This window comes from Dipodomys spectabilis, unplaced genomic scaffold (assembly GCF_019054845.1).
Source record: "Dipodomys spectabilis isolate Male_0828 unplaced genomic scaffold, ASM1905484v1 ptg000254l, whole genome shotgun sequence".
Lineage (NCBI taxonomy): Eukaryota > Metazoa > Chordata > Mammalia > Rodentia > Heteromyidae > Dipodomys > Dipodomys spectabilis.
The window spans coordinates 302740-323940 of NW_024870931.1; the positions used below are offsets into that span (position 1 = coordinate 302740).

At 40.4% G+C, this 21201-nt stretch overlaps 1 pseudogene; it reads right to left on the reverse strand.

Annotated features, from left to right (window-relative positions):
• LOC122124913 overlaps positions 1-15105 on the reverse strand; it is a 56084-nt pseudogene extending 40979 nt beyond the window's left edge.
• Between the last annotated feature and the right edge of the window lie 6096 nt (positions 15106-21201).

Genomic DNA, 21201 nt, shown 5'->3' on the forward strand with positions numbered 1-21201 from the left:
ATTAACAAATTCAGAGGTTCCACTGTGAGTGCTATATTCTTTTAGAGACTGAAGAATTTTTTTTCGCATAGTCTTTCAAACATCAGCATCTCTAATGGAGAATCATTCTAGATCCTTCTTTTCCACTTGAATAATTGTTATTCTCCAGGAGTAGAGTGGCCAAGAGGCTTTCAGATCAAGAGCTCGGACATTAAATTGGCTAAAAAGAGATCAAATTAAAATTTATTCTTTGGTTGCAAATACCACATTTTTGGTTTGTGTTTGCTAGCCCTGGCACTTGAACTGAAGGCCTGGGTGCTGTTCCTGCACTTTCGTGGCAAAGACTATTGCTCTACCACTTGAACCACAACTCTACTTCGGGCTTATTGGTGGTTAATTAGAGATAAAAGTCTCACAGACATTCTGGACCTGGGTGGCTTCAAACTAGAATGCTGAGTAGCCAGGATTACAGGTATATGCCACCAGCATCTGGCTCAAATACCACCTATAACGTTAAAAGTCAAGGATATCTGTTAACATCTATCTCTGACAGATGTACAATGTTTTACTCCTCACTGAATGAATGTTCCTTTGAACAGTATTGCATCAAATGGAATGGACTCAAGTTAGGTCTTGAACACCAACAATCTGGTTTGGTGGAAGTGGCCTTGTTTTTCTACACCGTTTTTGGCCATTGGTGTGGATTGTAAAAAAAAAAAAAAAAAGAGACAATTCAGTAAAAACAAATTCAAAGAGTCTGAGACACTTACACAAGTTCTGGACATCACTTCCTCATGGGCTGCTGTTGTGCAGGCCCAATATTTGATCTGAAGAGAAACTTGGAATTACAAATGTTAAAACTCAAAGTCTAGTAACCTCTAAAAGGCCTGTGTAACTCCTTGATCCTCATACCTGATACTGTGACTTAGTGGGAAAGGCAAAGGGCAGATTTCTAGCTATTGCAGACTTCTCCCTTAGTGAACAATAAGTTACCATGTTCAGTCCTTGTTCCAGCACAGACTTGGCTCAGGTCTGTGAACCTGAGTGTAGACGTTTGAATCTCCATAGTGTGAATGGAAATTTGGCCTCCTACTAAGATAGCAGTTTGCGGGACTTGCATAGCTGTGGGAAAGTCTCTTTTTAATAGCCTGTTCTTTGTGCACATGTGTTTTAGATGCAGGGATACATAACTAACTAGTCTCAGTGGTCACCCAGGGTAGAGCAAGAGAGACAGAGTAGAGGGACAGTGATCAAGCTCACGCCACCTGCCATTTTATGCTGCTTTGACATGTTCTTCATGTATTTTAGTAATTCAAGAATAAAAATTAACATTACATATAGATTTTTAATTGCCTCTTTGTTTCTGACAAAAATTAAAATAAAAATGAATTTAAATAGAAAGGCAGTATGGTAAGAGCAGGGAAAAGGAATGGAAAAATGATCATGGGCAGCTCCTGAAGTCCAACCTGGAGGTTTTATTTACAAACATCAGGGAATAAAATGAAACTATGTAACAAGATAGGCCAGCCTGCTTTTTCTCAGCAACAAAGCAGCCCTGTCTACTTTCCTTAGCAACAGAACAGCCCTGACTGTGTTCCCTCATTTATGCCAGAGTCAAAGCAGTCAATAGACCCTGACTAAGGGAGGAAATTAAAGCTGTCATTGAAAGATCAAAAAGAAAAAGCCCTGGATATGTCTGGAAACCTATAAAGCATCTGAAGCCTTAAACACTTAGGCCTTTCAGAGAGAAAGCCAAGATTTGCTCTGAGGTCTGTAGATTCCCTTAATCAGAGAACACACAGACCTCCCAAGACAGAATCATCCCTGACAACAATAGAACTTCCTAGTGAGACTCAGAGAATAAAAGACACATTAAACTTTTCTCACTGCTAGAAACCAGCACACACTCAGAGGGCACCAGGACAATATGGGAGGGAGGGCTCAGCCCTATTGCAAACAATGGATGAAGCTCAAAGGTCCACACATAATTGCATGAAGTACTCAGACCTCCTTAAGGTCCAACAGCTTCCAGATGCTGTCCGCAGCACTTCAAAAAGATCAATCTGTGATGACCAGCTCTAAAGTCCACCCTGTGTTTAGGAGCCCCCTGAGCTCAGCTTCTGCTCCTGAAACTGCCCATGTATTCTGTAAAGAGCCCAGAGAAACCCTTGGCATTTGTTGTACCCCAGAAATCAGGCCACAGTGAGGCTTCTGCAGCCCCCACCCTTGCTCCAAGCATAGCCACCAAGGGAACACCCCAGGTTACACTCCAGACCTCTGATGTGTAATAAAAAGAGGCTGTGCTTGTGCTGGCACAGTCACCAGTCAGCAGTCCAGGCAAAGGGGCATCTGCTAAGGCCATCCCAAGTAGCTGTGGGGCTCTGACATCAATACAGAGGCAAGCAGGTGCACCCATGCAGGCTGCCTTTGAGAAGATCCTCTTCCAAATGCAGGCCTGCATGGTGGCCTTTGAAGCAGAATATGGCACTGTAAAATTTCACAGCACACTAGAAGAACCAGACAAGCAATGGCCCTATGCTCAGAGACCTAACCAAGGCAGGAAATGAGAGAGAGAGAGAGGCTATCTGTGCTTAATACCTAGATCAATATCCTTGATGAGTAATGCAAAATTTTTATCAAGAAATAAAGAGGAAAACTTCAAACTCTAACTCTGATGGAGTAGCTAGGATCAATCTAAACTTCCTACCATAAACAATCACAAAAGTGGAAGTTATGTAAAACTATATATGTATATAAATGTATATATAATATAAACATGTAGGCATATATGTATATTCACATATACAATGTGAATATATAATGTATAATATATATATGTTTACGGAGGGAAAAATAGAAATACATAGGATTTGAAGGAATAAAAACCAATAACTTCCAATTTTGATTGAAAGCATGAACCCTTCCATGCAGGAATCTATTAGCTCAAAAATGTCAATTAACTTAATTACACAGGTGCACATTAAGACACATTCTAACTAAACAAAAACAGAAAACCTCCCAAAGCACAAAGACACAACTCATCACAAACAAGTAATCTTCAATGATATTAAGACAAATTTCTCATCAGAAACTAGATTCACTATTAGACATCAAGGGCAATAAATTTAAAGTGTTAAAAGGACAGATCTAAAACCCACCTTTCCAACAAATATACTTGCTCCAAATGTAAGAGATGAGCTAAGTACCTACCGATGGCTCAGGTATATAATTATAATCCTAACTACTCAGGAAGGTGAATTGTGAGGGTGGTGGCTCAAAGCCACCCTGGAACTTGTCCCCTCAGGAGGAAGTTGTAGGACACAGCTGTCCTTGAGAAGGACGGAGGCCTTTGTGCAGTACTATTGCTGGAAAAAGACATTGGATAAGGTGGCCATCAAGAATGGAGGCTATTAGCTAGTGTCTCCAGAGAAGCAATTTATAAGATTCAGTAGTCCTCTACAAAATAAGAGTATTTTGACCACTGTCCTAGTGGTTTCAGAAATGTCACGAGAATGACCAGAGCAACCGCAAGCCACATGGATTCCTTAGCAACAGTCTTTGAGGTCTAAGAGCTAGAGTGTCAATGCTGGCAGGCTGTGATTGTTCCGCTATTTCTCTGACGTCACTGGCCCCAACTCTGATTGGTCCATTTCTTCTATGACATCACTATGCCTGGTTGTGATTGCTCCATTGTGTGAGGTCATGAAGGATACATAGGAAGCCACTGTCCTCCAACCTATGTCAGTTAACAGAGCTTGGAGCTCTTGCTTGATGACTCGCTGGACTGAATCAAAGTTAAATGATTTTTTTGGTAGTGGGGACGGGCTGTTATTTGGATTTTGGTATTTCTTTTTACTCTTTCTGGGTTTTCCTTTATTTAATTTAATTTATTTAGGTAGACTTGCTACCTGCTATTGTAGCAGAAGGATGGAAGTACAGAAAGAATCAATCTCAAGCTCCTTGAAGGAGGAGATCATCAAACAATACCAGAAGAAAGAGCTCTTCGACATAGGTACCTATGGAAAAGTGAAGTTGGCCCATTCCCTCCTCACAGACAAGGACATGGCATTTAAAATACTCTGGAAGTGAGAGTCCTCATCATTGGATAAAGAATGAGGTGGACATTTTTAAGAAGGTATGGCACAAACACATCATCAGGTTGTACCAGGTAATGGAGAAGGAAGAGTATGTGTATCTCATCATGGAACTGGCCACTAGGGGGTACCTCCTGCGGTGGATCTGAAAATTCTGCCGCCTATATGAGGATGAAGCCAGGAGGCTTGTCACACATGTTGTAAGTGCTGTTCACTACTTACACCAAACAAAATCATACACGAAGACCTTAAGTCCAACAATATCCTTTTGGACACCAAAGACAGTATCAAGGTCAGTGGATTTGGTCTGAGTATCTGGCTCACCCTGGGGCAGTTGCTAATGAATATATGTGGTACAGTGCTATTCCATCCCCCTGAAATGTTCTAGGAAGAAATGATGGCCTGGTGCAGGTGTCTCACACCTGTAATCCTAGCTATTTAGGAGACCGAGATCTGAGGATCATGGTTCAAAGCCAGCCCTTATGGCTCTACCCTCTGAGCAGACTCATACTGATACCAAAGACTAATTTGAGTAGGAAACGGCAGAGGATAGAGGTGGCTAGCAAAATAGCTACCATTCTTCTCAGAACAAGCTGCTGAATGTGGGCCCAGATGAATAGGTTTATAAAATGTGAGGTGTGCATAAATTATGACTCACCCACAAAAGGCCGTAATTAATATATGTCTGTCATGGATGGACACAGAATAATCTATTTATGTGAAATATATTGACTAAGCAATTTCATAATGGAAAAAGGGAAGATTAAAAGTTTCTGTGGCTGGGGGACGGTGGCTCACACCTGTAATCCTAACTACCCAGGAGGCTGAGATCTGAGGATCACAGTTGAAAGCCAGCCAGGGCAGAAAAGTATGTGAAACTATTATCTCCAATAAAACACTAGAAAACCGGAAGTGGCACTGTAGCTCAAGTGGTAGAGAACACGCCTTGAGCTGAAGAGCACAGAGACAGTGCCCAACCCAGAGGTCAAGCCCCATGACCGATCAAAAACAAAACAAAAGTTTCTGGTGCAGGTCATTGTGTGGATTCCATCAGTACTGAAAAGAAAGTTCACAAGCAGAGGTAATGGTTAAAAAGTAGTGTGGATATAATTAATGTCACTGAATTTTATACCTAACAAGCATGAGGCCCTGTGTTCAGACCCCTGCACTTCCAAAAAAATGCTAAATCTTCCTTCTGTTACCTACCTTAAGTGGTAGGTAATCTTCTACTGTTATGATTGTATTGCTCAGAGCTTCTCTGGTGGATGTTTATTCATGCTTTTACACATAATCCATTATTTGAATATTGATGTTGAGTTTTAAAGTGTAATTTGTGTATTAAAATAAGGGCAAAGCCTGTATTTCTAACTCAAGAGGCTAAAGCAGGAAGATCCCTATTCAGTCAAGGCTGCATAGAGAGGTCCTTCCTAAATCCCCATGCTAGTGCTGAAACTGGAGGGACAATTGTTTGTAAGAAATTACAAGTGAGAGATAAGGTTCTGATCATATTAGGTTTTGCTCATGTCAGTTTGGATTTAATATTTACATAAATTTAAAAAATTTTCCTTTTCCCCTTACTCTCAGTATGTTATTTTGAAACTTTGTAGTACGTTTTTGTTTGCTGCACTTAAAAAAAACAGTTTTCCTTTGTATCATATTAAACATGATTTTTTCTGTATTACAATTTATTATTTATTTTTGAAATTTTTTATGTTTTTTTTTTCTCCATCTAGGGACTGGCCAATGTCTCAGAGATTTTGCTCAGTTCTGCCAATTGAGCCACAGCTCAACTTCCAGCTTCTTTCTTTTTGAAGTCTCATGCCAACCCCAGCACTACTAAGGAGGCTGAAATCTGATGATCTTGGTTTGAAGCCAGTCTGAGCAGCAAAGTCTGAGGGGTTTTATTATTATTATTTTGCCATTGGTTATGGGCCTGAAAACTAGGCTTTGGCGCTGTCCATCAACATTCTAGCTTAAGGTTAGTGCTCTATCAACTGAGCTGCAGCAACATTTTCAGCTTTTCCTGCTTATGTGGTTCTGAGGACTCAAACCCAGGTCCTCATACATGCAGGGCTAGCACATACCACTGAGCCAACTATCCAGATGAAGTTTCAGTTTCTTATCTCCAATTAATCTCCAAAAAGCTGGGGGTTGTAGTACTCTAGACTTGAGTAAAACAGGGCAAGTTCAACCCCTAGTACTGGTAATTACATACACAAATCTCATGGACTTTCTTGCTAGTTCTGGCTTTTAACTGTGCCATGGGTAGCTAAAATCTACAGGCATAAACAACCAGCCTCTGACATTTTAATATTTTTACTCAGCTCTTTCTTGACTTCAACCTCAATGCTTTTTAATTGTGGTCAGTAGACCTGATCCCTGGGCCTCATTGCTGTTTCTTGCCTATTTTTAAGGAGGGTGGAGTTGAACCCTCGGCCTGAGTGCTGTCTTTGAGCCCTTCAGCTTAAGGCGAATGCTCTACAATTTTAGCCACAGAGCCACTTCAGGTTTTCTGGTGGTTATTTGGAGATAAGTTCTCATTAACTTTCCTTCGCAGGTTGGTTTTGAACCATGATTTTCATTTCTCAAACCCCTGAATATCTAGGATTACAGGCTAGAGTCTCAGAGCGCTTATGTTTATTAGTTTTTTGACTCAAGGATTTTGTTTTACAACTCAACCATAACTCCACTCCCAGCTTTTTGCTGGCTAATTGAACATAAGATTTTATTGTACTTTTCTGGATAGTCTGGTTTCAAACCATGATCCTCAGATTTCAGCTTCCTGAAGTGCTCTGATTATACACATGAACCACACACCGATTGTACATTTAAAATCGTTAATGTTATCTTTTTCCAATTTTTCTTTTTAAAATTTCCTTGTTTGTTATTTTTGTTTATGGGCTAGTCCTGGGGCTACGAATCAGGGCCTGGATACAATACCAGAGCTTTTTCTTTAAGACTAGTGGCTTACCACATGAGCCAAAATATAACTTGTGGCTATACTTGTTTTGTCTTGGTGCTTGAAATAAGGCCCTGAGTGCTGTCCTAGAAAGTGATTGCTCAGTTTGCCACTTGACTCACAGCTCAACTCCAGTTTTTTTAATTCTTGGTACTAATAGGAGATAAGAGTCTTATGCAAAGCCCAGCATGGATCAGTTTTCTGAAATCTGAGGATCATGGTTCAAAGCCAACCAAGGCAGGAAAGTCCAGGAGAATCTTAGCTCCCATTCATCAATGAAAAGCTGGGAGGGGTGGAGCTCTATCCTTGAACAAAACAGCACAAGTTCAAGCCGTAGGACAGCACACTGTTGCACACACAGAGAAAGCCTCATGGACTTTCTTGCATGGGCTGGCTTAGAACCATGATCCTCAGATTTCAGCCTCTCTTCATCTTCTCTTCTTTAAAAATTTTATTGGTCTTGTGGCTTGACCTCTAACTCTGGGGCCTATATCTTACCTTTTACACTCAAGGCTGATGCTTTTACAACCTCAGCCACAGCTCAAGGTTTTGGGCTGTGTAGATGAAGATGAGTCTCAAGCACATTCCTGCCCAGGCTGATTTGACATTGCAATCCTCAGAAGTCGGCCTCTTGTATAGTAAGGATTACACACATGACCAGCAACATTTGGGTCATTTTAAAACTTTAATATGTGCTTGCTTCCACGTTCTTATTTTCTTCATTTTTGCTTGTCCTAGGAGTAGAAATTGAAGCTCAGATGCTGTCTCAGTGCATATATGGGACTAACCATAACATTTGGCTTTTGGCGGGAAATTACTTGGAGACAAGAGACTCATGTAGAGGTAGGCCAGATTCAGGAAGCTGAAAATTGAGGAAAGTCCTTAACACTCTTTTCTCCAATTAACCACTAAAAATCAGAGAGAGAGACAAAGAGAGAGATACAGAGAGAGAGATCTTATGAACTCATATAACTGAGCTGAGCTTTAAACTGTATCCTCAAATTTCAGCCTGAGTAGCTAGAATCACAGATATGAGCCACCAATGATTAGTTCATTGAAACCTCTGGTATTGCCTCTTTCTTCTCTTCTTCTACCCTTCATTTATTTCATTATTTTTGTGTTTGTTGGTCCTGGAGCTTGAACTCATGCAAGGCCTGGCCTGATACACGAGCCTGAAATCTGCCAATCATAGTTTGAAAGCAGCCTGAGCAAGAAAGTCCATGAAACTCTTATTTCCATTCAATCAAAAAAAAATCCTATCTCCAGTGTGGCTACCACACACAAAACATTCTCCTGGAATTTCTTTTTTTTCCCTTTTTTTTATTGTGAAAATACTGTACATAGGGGTTACAATTACATGGGCAAGATAATGAGCATATTTCTTATCAAGAATTGTAGCATCCTCCTTTGTTTCCTCTTCCCATCCCTTCCCATCATCCCCCTGCCCCCCACCCAATCATCCCCGCTCCCCCTCCCCCCTCCCCCGCCCAGCACCAAAGTTGTAAAGTTCGTTTTCGACATAATGACTTGTACATCTCATGGTTGTAATGGGTCCACGTGTATCCCTGTTTAAACGATTTGTTTTTCCCCTTCCCCTCCACAAATTATACTGACATCAAATACAGTGTAAGCAGGGGTTAAACTGTAGGGGAGGGACATATACAGCAACAAAGAAATAATCTTATAAATGTGATAGAAACAATCACATGAAAGAAAAAAAAACATTTGAATACATATCTTAGGGTTCATTTCCCTAACATCACCTTATCTGACCTTTTCTACTTGACTCAGTACACAATGGAATTCTATGCCTCCATCAGAAAGAATGACATTGCCCCATTTGTTAGGAAATGGAAAGACTTGGAAAAAATTATATTCAGTGAAGTAAGCCAGGCCCAAAGAAACATAGGTCCCATGGTTTCCTGGAATTTCTTGACTGGGTTTGCCTTTACACTGGATCTTATATTTCAGCCTCCTGCTTTTCTAGAATTACAGACAGGAGCCAACAGTCCAAGGTTCTCTACTTCAATCATTTAATTCTCTTATTGTGATCCTGAGGCTGGATCTCTGAGCCAGGGCACTGTTTCAGGATTTTCCTCAGGGCTGGTGCTTTCCAACTACAAGCACATCCTCATTTCTGGATTTTGTTGCTGATTACTTGGAGACTTAGGCACTTCCCTGCCCAGGTTGGCTATGAACAACAACCTTTAGATTTTAGCCCTCTGAATCACTAGGATTAAACACACCAACCAAAAATTCGTGGATAATTTTGAAACTTTAATTGGATTTTCTCACACCTTTTTCCCCCTAGTCTTGAGGCTTGAAATCAGGGCTTGGGCACTGTTCCTGAGCTTCTTTTACTGAAAGTGAGGACTCTATTACTTGAGCCACAGTGCCACTTCCAGCCTTTGCTATTCATGAGGTACTGAAGAAACAGACCCAGGAATTCAAATATGCTAGACGAGCACTCTATCACTAAGCCATATTTCCTGCCATTCTTATACCCTTTTTTGTATTTTTATTTCCTTGTGTATGCGGTCCTGGGTCTACAAATCAGCCCAGGTGCTATCCCCGAGGGGTTTACTCAAGACTAGCAAATTAAGACATGAGCCACCACACAACTTGTGGCTATGTTTTGATGTTGTTTGGTTTTAAGTAGCTACTTAGAGTTGAGTATATGAATTCTATCTGGCCTGGCTTTCAACTGTGAGCCTCAGATTTCAGCCTCCTGAGTAGCTACCATCTCAGGTGTTTGCCACCTATGCTTGGCTCATTTTAAACTGTGAAATTGGCTCTTTCTTCTCCCACCCTTCTCCACATTTATTTTATTATTTGTATGTATGTTGGCCCTGAAGTTACTATCAAGGTCTGGGTGCTGTTTCAGAAATTATTTTCCCATTTCTGCCATTGGAGCCACAGCTAAATCGCCAGGGTTTATTTTTCTTCCTTTTGCAGATGAGTCTCATGTAAAGTCCAGCAAGACTCAGGAGGCTGAAATCTGAGTATCACAGTTTGGAGCCAGCCTGAACAGGAAAGTTCATGAGATTCTTTTCATGTGTAGAGCTCCTACACAAATTCAAGCCCTAGGTCGGCACAAAGAAAAAAAGCCCCATGGCCTTTCCTGTTTGGACTGGCCTTTCAATACTATCTTCAAACTTCAGCCTCCTGAAATCTAATTATAAGCATGAACCACCAGCTCCAAGCTTATTTTTAAATCTCAAATGGTCATTTCTTCTCTTCTTTTAGTTTTGTTTTTGGTCGACTTTGGGCTGAATTATGGACCAGGAATCTGTTTCCCAGATTTTCGCCATATTTCAGTACTTTACAACTACTATCACACCTTCATTTCCAGCTTTTGCTGGGTAATTGAAGATAAGAATTTCAATCCCTTTCCTACCCAGGCTGGCTTTGAGTTGTGATCCTCATATTTCAACTTCCTCAGTAGCTAGGAATACACAAATAAACCAACAACTCATGGCTCATTTTGAAATGATAATTTTCTCTTTCTCTCAGCTTTAATAATTTGTGCTCTTTTTTCTTTGTTTTTGTATACCACATGAACCAGAGCACAGCTAGTGTCATATTTTTGGTGACAAATGAGACATAAGGGTCTCATGGATTCTCCTACCTGGGCTGGCCTTCAATGGTGATCCTCAGATTTCATCTTCCTGAGTAGCTGATAGAACATCGGTGAGCTACCAATGCTTGATTCATTTAAACCTCTGTCATTGGATCTTCCTTCTGCACATCTAGCCTCTCTTTCTTTAATCCTTCTGTGATTGTCCTGGGGCTTGAACTCAGGGCCTGGTTGCTGTCCCAGAAACTGATTGCCCAATCCTGCCACTTGAGTCATAACTCAATTCCCAGGCTTTTTTTTTCTTTTTGACAATTAATTGGAGATAAGAGTCTGAGGAAAGCCTACCATGAATCAAGCCAGGCTGAGAAGGAAAATCCATGAGACCATGACCTCCAATTAACCACTGAAAATCTTGGAGTGGTAGAGCTATGTCCTTGAACAAACCATCACAAGTTCAAGGAGGCACACACATGCTGCAAGATGGCACACAGATGCACACATACCAGAATGTCTCATGGATTTTCTTCCATGCATTAACTTTGAATTGTGCATCCTCAGATTTCAGTCTCTCTTCTTCCGCTCTCCTTTTTATTGATTGTTATTTGTAATTTTTAGTGGCCCTGCAGCTTGACCTCTGGCTCTGGGGACTGTTTCTTAGCTTTTTAACTGAAGGCTGTTGCTTTACCACCTCAGCTCCATCTCAGGGCTTTGTGCTAGGTAGCTGGGATAAGCATCTCAAGCACATTCCAGGCTGACTTGATACTACAATCCTCAGATGTTAGGCTCTTGGGTAGTTAGGATTATCCACATGACCAACAACCCTTGTGTCATTTTAAAACTTTAATATGTGCTTGACACTTCCTTCTTTTGTTTACTTTTTTATTTTTTGCATGTGTGAGCCGTTCCTGGGTCTACAAATTGGGGCTCATATTCTGTCCTAAAAGTTTTTATTCAAGGATATCCTACATCATAACTTTTTGGCACTTTTTGAGGGGGGTTGATTAATTAGAGACAAGAGTCATGGACTCTCCTGCCTAGGCTGGCCATGAACCATCATCCTCAGATTTCAGGCTCTTGAATAGCTATTAAAACATTTATGAGCCTCTGATGCTTGATTGATTTAAGCCTTTGTCACTCGCTCTTCCTTGGTTACTTGTACTCTTCTTTCTTTCTTCTGTGCATGTCCTGGGGCTTGAACTCAGGGTCTGCCTGCAGTTCCAGAGAATGTTTGCCCAGTTTGCCACTTAATCCACAGCTCAACTTCCAGCTAAATAAGGTAGCTGAAATCTGAGGACCATGTTTCAAAGCCAGCCTGGGCTTTTCATGGACTTTTCAGTCCATGACATTCTTATCTCTAATTCACCACCCAAAAGCTGGGAATGCTAGGGCACTAGGCAAAGGATACTACAGAGACACACACATCACACATAGAAACATACACACACACACACACACACACACACACACTCACACACACACACATTCACACATGCACACACAAAGTCTCCTGGACTTTGTTTTTTGGGTTGACCTTGAAACTTGATCCCAAGATTTTTGTAGCCAGGTATCAACTACAGCCATGATCAACAAACACCAGGCTTATATTTAAATTTACAATTGGCCTTTATTCAATTCTCCTACAATTTTTTAGCACTAAGAATTGAACTCTGGATCAGCAGTTTTTTTAAATAGCTTTTGCACCAAATACAGTGCTTTACATCTACAGTCATATCTGCACTTCCAGCTTTTGGCTGGGTATTTGGGGTTAACAGTTTCATGTACTTTCCTGCCCAGTCTACCTTTGAACCTAGAATGGATAGGAATACATACATGAACCAACTTAAACCTTAGTTTTCTTTTCCCATCATTTTTTTAAGTCGTGGGGGTATTTGTTTGTTTGTTTGTTTTGAAATGTATGTCTAGGACTTCAAGTCAGGGCCTAGGTTTTGTCCCAAAGTTTCTATTTGAGACTAGCCCTCAACCGAATGAGCCAAAATACAAATTGTAGCTTATTTTTGGTGGCAAATTAGATATATGAATCTCATGGACTCTCCTGCCTGGGCTGACCATGAACCGTGAATCTGATTTAATTCTCCTGAGTACCTTGTACAACATGTGTGAGAAACCAATGTTTGATTCATTTCAACCTCTGTCACTGACTCTTCCTTTTGTACTTCTATCCTCTTTTTATTTCTTCTGTGTTTGTCCTCCAGCTTGAACTCAGGGTCTGGGTGCTGTCCCAGAAATTTTCCCAGTTCTGACAATTGAACCACAGCTAAACTCCAGGATTCTTTTTCTGTTTTGGTGTTTAATTAGAATGAATATAATGTAGAGCCAGACCAGATTTATGAGGCTGAAATCCGAGAATCAAATTTGGTGCCAGCCTGGGCAGGAAAGTACATATCTCCAATTATAATCACTAAAAAGCTGAGATTAGTAGAGCTTTGAGCAAAACAGTACAAGTTTAAGCAACAGGACTCACACACAGACATACTTACACAAACACAAGTCTTATGGACTTTCCTACTCGGTCTGGCCTTTAAATATTATCCACACATTTTAGCCTCTTGAGTAAACAATTACAGTTATGAGCCACCAGTGATGAGCTGATTGGCTCATTGCAGCCTCAGTTATTGGTTCTTCTTTCTCTTCTAGTCTTCTTTGCATGTATTCATTTCATTTTTTGTAAGTGTGCTAGTGTTGGAGCCAGAACTCACGCAAGGCCTGTCCTGTTTCAGGAGGCTGAAATTTGACCATCATGGTTCAAAGCAAGGCTGAGTAGGAAAGTCTCAGATCCTTACCTCCAATTAACTGCCAAAAATCTGGGAGTATTACATTTCTAGCCCCAGGATGGCCCACAAGCAACTGTCTTCTGGACTTTCCTGCTAGAATTGGCCTTTACACTGGATACCCATATTTCTGCCTCCTGGAGAATTACAGGCATGTGTCACCAGCCCCAGGTTCTCTTCTTATTTACATTTTTGTAATCCTGAGGCTGGATCTCTGAGCAAGGGCACTGTTCCATAGCTTTCTCACTGAAGCCTGGTGCTTTACAACTCCATCACTGATTCACTACTGTTTTCTTGTTTATTTGTTTTGCTGGTGATTTGAAGATGAGAGACCATAGCCCTCAGATTTAATCTATCTTAGTATTTAGGATTACACGCAAAAGGAAGTGGCACTGTAGCTCAAGTGGTAGAGCACTAGCCTTGAACTGAAGAGCTGAGGGACAGCCCTCAGGCCCAGAGTTCAAGCCTTACAACTGACCAAAAAAAGAGGATTACACACAAAAACCAAAAACTCATGACTCATTTTGAAATTTTAATTGGATTTTCTTATACATTTTTTATTTTCTACTTTCTATTTCCATATGTATGCTGGGCTTGGAGCTATAACTCAGTTCTTTTTTTTTTTTTTTTTGCCTGTCATGGAGCCTGAACTCTGGGACTGGGCGCTGTCCCTCAGCTCTTCAGCTTGAGGCTAGAGTCGTACCACTTGTGCTACTGACTGTGCCACTTCTAATTTTTCCTGCTTATGTGTTGGTGAGAAATTGAGCCCAGGGCCTCATGCATGCAAAGCAAGCACTCTCCCACTGAGTCACCTTCCCAGTCCCCTCCCAGTACATTTTTAAAACTAGCCCTCTAATATGTGAGCCACAGCACAATTCAGAGCTTTTAAAAAATAACTGTAGTTGGCTAATTAGAGTAGAGTTCATGGACTCCCCTGCTTTGGCTGGCCTTGAGTACTGATCCTCAGATGTGAGACCCTTGAGTAAGTACAGTAACAAGTGTAAGCTAACTCAATTTTGCTCATTTTAACCTCTGAAATCGGCTCTCCCTTTTTTTCTTCCACCTTTCTTTTCATTTATTTATTTTATTCTTGTGTGTGCTGGTCCTGGAGCTTGATCTCAAGGTGTGGGTGCTGTCCCAGAAATCATTGTCTCATTTCTGCCATTTGAGCCACATCTCAAAACCAGGTGTTTTTTTTTTCTTCTTTTTGGTGGTTCTTTGGAGATAAGTGTCTCATGCAAAGCACAGAATGTCTCAGGAAGCTGAAATCTGATTATCAGTTTGAAGTCAGCCTACACAGAGAATTCCATGAGACTCTTTACCTCCAATTAGCTGGTAGTCATCCCACCAATTAGCTGAGAGTAATAGAACACCAGCCTTGAATAAAGTAGAACAAATTCAACCCCCATGACTGGCACACACAGAAAAAATGTCCCATGTACTTTTCTGCATGGGCTTGCTTTTCAATATTATTTTCTGATGAGTTCTGGGAAGATGGCAGAGGAGAAGCTGGAGGTTAAACAAGCTCTCGCATACAAAACAATTTTAGTGTTCCAATAAACAGTCCTAAGCCAGAGAATCACACCAAGTGTGCCATCACAGGACAGAGAGTTAGGCCTGAGAGGGAAAATCCAGGCAAGGAGACAGATATGAGCACTTGCCAGTGGCCACAGATGTGGCGGCAGTGGCGGCAGCCATAGCCGCCATACCTGCAACAAAGAGAGTCCAGGACTTAAGCGCCAGACGCGGCAAGTGAGTGGTTTCTACTCAACACCAGCAAGAACTGACAAGGAGCACACATCTTCATCCTGAAGTTCGCAGACCAGAGATGAACCAGGAACCAAGACTCTGGTGTGAGTAGAAGCCTGACATCCTTACTCCTTCTCAGGGAGCAGAGGAGGGAAGGCCCACCCTCCCCCCCATGACTGGAGATCTCCATCTTGGATACTGACAAAGCCAGGCTGTGCAGCTAGCTCCAACTCAGGCCTTGGAAGAAAACAAGAGTCATTTAGCAGGTCACAGGATCCTAACCTGACCTGCCAGGCTCAGCTCCTCCCTGGGAAAAGTCACCCAGCTTGGGCAGCCAGCCCCAGGAGTGGGCTTTCTTCACTGGGTAAACAAAGCTAGAGGCTGCCCCTCCCTACAGTAGCCTTGACAATCAATTGAAATTCAGTAAACATAAACCCTGAGAATGGCTCCAGGCTGGGCTCTGTGAGTTTCTCAGAAGATAACTCCTCAGGGAAAAGCTGCTGTTTGCTGAAAGACCTCAACTTTACCCAGAACCTAGCCTCATCACAGCATCTCCAAACTAGAGGAAACAGCCATCTCCCTCTTTTGTGAAACCCAAAGTAGATCTCTGTCCAATTGAACTAGCCTGGGAGGAGGATCACAAAATCCTTGGTAAAGCAGAGCATTTTTCTGCATGCTCAAACAAATTGACTAAAGAAACCAACCACGCCGCAGGAAAATCAAACACTAAAAGCAGACCAGATAATCCAACAAGAGACTGGATATGGACACAAGGGAGATACAAGATAGTCCCATCCCCCCAAAAAATCAAAGATCTCTTTTTTTGTACCTTTTATAATTTTTTTTCTAAACCTTTTTTATTAATTTTTAACTAAAATTTTTTGTTATCTATTATCTTTTTTTTCTTACTCATAATTTTTATTTTGGGGTTATATGTGCGTGTATTTTTTTCTTTTTTTAAAAATTATTTTATTTTGTTCTTCTTTTATTGTGAACATACTGTACAGAGGGGTGACAATTACATGGGCAAGATAATGAGTACATTTCTATCAAGCATTGTAGCCTCATCCTTTGTTTACCCTTCACATCCCTTCCCAGCCTCCACCCCCCCCCCGCCTCCCACCCAAACACCCTCTCACCCCCACCGAAGTTGTGAAGTTCGTTTTCGACATGAAAATTTCTACTTCTCATTGCTGCAAAGGTCCACCTGTGTCCTTATTTAAACAACTTATTATTCCCCTTCCCCTCCACAAATTATACTGACATCAAATACAGTGAAAGCAGGGGTTATACTGTGGGGGAGGGACATACAAAGCAACAAAGAAATAATCTTATAAATGCGTTAGAAACAAATGCATGAAAGAAAAAAAAACATTTAAATACATATCTTAGGTTTCATTTTCCTAACTTCACCTAATCTGACCTTTTCTGCTTGACTCATACATGTACTAGATATTGCAAAAAAGGGAAACTATGGGACCTATGTTTCTTTGGGCTTGGCTTACTTCACTTAATATAATTTTTTCCAAGTCTTTCCATTTCCTAACAAAAGGAGAAATGTCATTCTTTCTGATGGAGGCATAGAATTCCATTGTGTATATAGAATTCCACATTTTCTTGATCCATTCATCTACTGAGGGGCATCTGGGTTGGTTCCATATCTTAGCTATGGTAAATAATGCTGCAATAAACATAGTTGTGCTGGTAGCTTTAGTGTGGTCTTGTTTTTAAGCATTTGGGTAAATGCCCAAAAGTGGGATTGCTGGGTCTTAGGGGAGCTGTATGTGGAAACTTTTGAGGAACCTCCATACTACTTTCCAAAGTAGTTGAACAAGTTTATACTCCCAGCAACAATGAAGTAAGGTTCCCTTCTGTCCACATGCCCTCCAGCATCTGTTGTTGTTAGAGTTCTTGAATCTAGCCATTCTAACTGGGGTGAGATGGTATCTCATTGTTGTTTTGATTTGCATTTATTTTATGGCTAGGGAGGTTGAGCATTTCTTCATGTGTCTATTGGCCATCCTTCTTTCTTCTTCAGAGAAGCTTCTCTTTAAGTCTTTAGTCCACTTATTTATTGGGCAGTTGTTTCTTTGAAGATTTGTTGTTGGGGAATTTAATATTTTGAGTTCCAAGTATATTGTAGATATGAGACCCTTGTTCGTTGTATGACTAGAGTAGATCTTTTCCCAATCCGTAGGCTTTCTATTGATCTTGCTAGTTATGTCCTTTGCCATGCAGAAGCTCTGATACTTCATGCAATCCCATTTGTCCAGCCTTTCTTTGATTTGTTGTTTTTCAGGGTCTCTATTCAGAAAATTTCGGCCTGAGCCAAGGAGACCTAGGGTTTCTCCTATTCCAAACTGTAATGTTTTCAGAGTGTTTGCTTTGACTCCAAGGTCTTTGATCCATTTGGAATTGATTCTGGTGCAGGGTGACAGATAAGGATCTAGCTTTAGTTTTCTACAAGCATTTAACCTATTTTGCCAGCATCATTTACTGAAGGGGCTGTCTTTCTTCCATTATATTTTTTTGAGCTCCCTTATCGAAGATCAGATTTCTATAGGTCTGTAGGTTCATTTCTGGGTTTTCAATTCTATTCCATTGGTCCTGAGGTCTGTTCTTGTGCCAGTACCAAGCTGTTTTGATTACTACGGCTACATAGTTGAGTTTGAAATTTGGTATTGACATTCCTCCAGCAGCCTTCTTTCCGTTGAGCGTTTTTGCAATTCAGGGTTTTTATTGTTCCATATAAATTTTTGGATTGCCTATTCTATTTTCTCGAAGAATGAGGTTGGAGTTTTGATAGGTTTTGCATTGAATTTGTAGATAGCCTGGGGAAGTATTGCCATTTTCACGATGTTAATCTTTCCAATCCAGGAGCACGGGAGTTTTTTCGCCATTTTCTAAATTCTGTTTTTATATGCTTTTTCAAGTTTTTAAAGTTTTGATCATAGAGGTCCTTCGCTTCTTGGGTTAAGTTAATTCCTACGTATTTATTTTTTGTGGGGCTATTACAAATGAAGTTGCTTTCCTAATTTTAGCCACACTTTTCTCATTGTTGGCATACAGAAAAGTCAATGATTTTGGGGGATTAATTTTATACTCTGCTATTTGCCAAAGTTTTGAATCAGCTTGAGTAATTTGGGAGTAGAGTCTATGGGGTTCTTTAAATACAAGAGCATGTCATCTGCATAGAGGGAGAGTTTCATTTCTTCTTTCCCTATTTGGACCCCTTTATATTTGCATCTTGTCTAATTGCTGTTCCTGGGCATTCTAATACTAGATTGAAGAGAAGTGGAGAGAGTGGACATCCTTGTCTTATTCCTGAGTTAAGAGGTAATGGCTTTAGTTTTTCACCATTAAGTATAATGCTGGCTGTAGGTTTGTCATATACAGCCTTTATCGTATTGAGGAATGTCCCATGGATTCCTAATTTTTCCAAAACCTTCATCATAAAGGGGTTTTGGATCTTGTCGAATGCTTTTTCTGCATCTATTGAAATAAACATGTGGTTCTTATCCTTGCTCCTGTTGATGTGATGAATAATATTAATTGATTTGAGTATATTGAACCAGCTTTGCATTCCTGATATGAATCTTGTTTGATCGTGGTCTATGATTTTTTGGATGAATTGTTGAATTAGATTAGCCAAAATTTTGTTGAGAAGTTTTGCATCAATGTTCAACAAAAAATGAGTCTATACTTCTCTTTCTTTGATGAGTCCCTGCCTGGTTTTGGGATGAGGGTTATGATGGCTTCATAGAATGTGTTCGGTAGTGAACTTTCTCTTTCAATTTCATTGAAGAGTTGGAGGAGTATTGGTGTGAGCTCTGCTTTGAAGGCCTTGTAGAATTACGCTGTAAAACCATCTGGTCCTGGACTTTTCTTAGCTGAAAGGTCTCTTATTGCTGTTTCTATTTCAATGCTTGATATGGGCCTGTTAAGATGGTTTAACTTATCTTGATTTAGTTTTGTCATGTCAATATTTGCTAGGAAAAGGTGCATTTCTGCCAAGTTCTCAAACTTATTAGGATAAAGTTTTGAGAAGTATTCCCTTATAATGTTCTGAATCTTGGTTGTTTCCGTGGTGATGTTTGCATTCTCATCTCTGAGTTTATTTATTTGGGTGTGTTCTCTTCTTTTTCTGATAAGATTTGCTAAGGGTCTGTCAGTTTTGTTAATTTTTTCGAAGAACCAAATCTTTGTTTTGTTGATTCTTTCTATAGCTTTCTTTAATTCTAATTCATTTAATTCTGATTTAATTTTAATTATTTTTTTCTGTCTACTGGATTGGGGTTTATTTGCAGCTCATTTTCAAGGGGGTTCAGATGTCTTATTAAATTGTTGGTTTCAGATATCTCCAATATGTTCATGTAGGAATTCAGAGCTATAAACTTGCCTCTGAGTACTGCCTTTGCTTTGTCCCAGAGTAGCTGGTAATTTGTGTGCTCATTTTTGTTGAATAGCATGAATATATGAATTTCCTTTCTAATGTCTTCCATGACTCACTCGTGATTCAGCAAAGTGTTGTTCAAACTCCATGTTTTACCAGACTTTCTTTGGTGGCTTTTGGTGTTGAGTTCAAGTTTTATTCCCTTGTAGTCAGAGACAATGCAAGGTATACAATCAAAGTTTCTGAATTTGGACAATTTGGCTTTGTGGCCTAAAATATGGTCTATTTTAGAAAATGTTCCTTGTGCTGCTGGGATAAACGTGTATTCTTTTTTTTTTTTTTTAAATTTAATTTTATTTTATTTGTGAACATACTGTACAGAGGAGTTACAGTTACATGGGCAGGATAATGTGTACATTTCTTACCAAGCATTGCAGCCTCCTCCTTTGTTTATCCTTCACATCCCTTCCCAGCCTCCCCCCTCCCCCCCTAATCCCAATCCTTCTCCTTCCTCCCTCCCCCCAGCCCCCCCCCCACCAACATTGTAAAGTTCGTTTTGGACATGACAACTTGTACTTCTCATTGTTGCAACAGGTCCACCTGTATCCTTAAACAACTGGTTTTTCCCCATCTCCTCCACAAGTTATACTGACATCAAATATAGTGAAAGCAAGGGTTATACTATGGGGGAGGGACATACAAAGCAACAAAGAGATAATCTTATAAATGTGTTAGAAACACATGCATGAAAGAAAAAAACATTAAAATACACATCTAAGGGTTCATTTTCCTGACATCATATTATCTGACCTTTTCCGCTTGACTCATACATATACTAGATATTACAAATAAGGGAAACCATGGGACCTACGTTTCTTTGGGCCTGGCTTACTTCACTTAATATAATTTTTTCCAAGTTTTTCCATTTCCTAACAAATGGGGCAATGTCATTCTTTCTGATGGAGGCATAGAATTCCATTGTGTATATATACCACATTTTCTTGATCCATTCATCTACTGAGGGGCATCTGGGTTGGTTCCATATCTTAGCTATGGTAAATAATGCTGCAATAAACATAGTTGTGCTGGTAGCTTTAGTGTGGTCTTGTTTGTAAACATTAGGGTAAATGCCCAAAAGTGGGATTGCTGGGTCATAGGGGAGCTCTATGTGGAGTCTTTTGAGGAACCTCCATACTGCTTTCCAAAGTGGTTGAACAAGTTTACATTCCCACCAACAATGAATTAAGGTTCCTTTCTGTCCACATCCCCTCCAGCATCTGTTGTTGTTAGAGTTCTTGATTTTTGCCGTTCTCACTGGAGTGAGGTGATATCTCAATGTTGTTTTGATTTGCATTTCTTTTATGGCTAGGGATGTTGAACATTTCTTCATGTGTCTATTGGCCATCCTTCTTTCTTCTTCAGAGAAGTTTCTCTTTAAGTCTTTCGCCCACTTATTTATTGGGCAGTTGTTTCTTTGAGGATTTGTTGTTGGGGGGTTTAATTTTTTGAGTTCCAAGTATATTTTAGATATGAGACCCTTGTCCGTTGTATGGCTAGTAAAGATCTTCTCCCAATCCGTGGGCTTTCTATTGATCTTGCTAGCTATGTCATTTGCCCTGCAGAAGCTCTGCAACTTTATGCAATCCCATTTGTCCAACCTT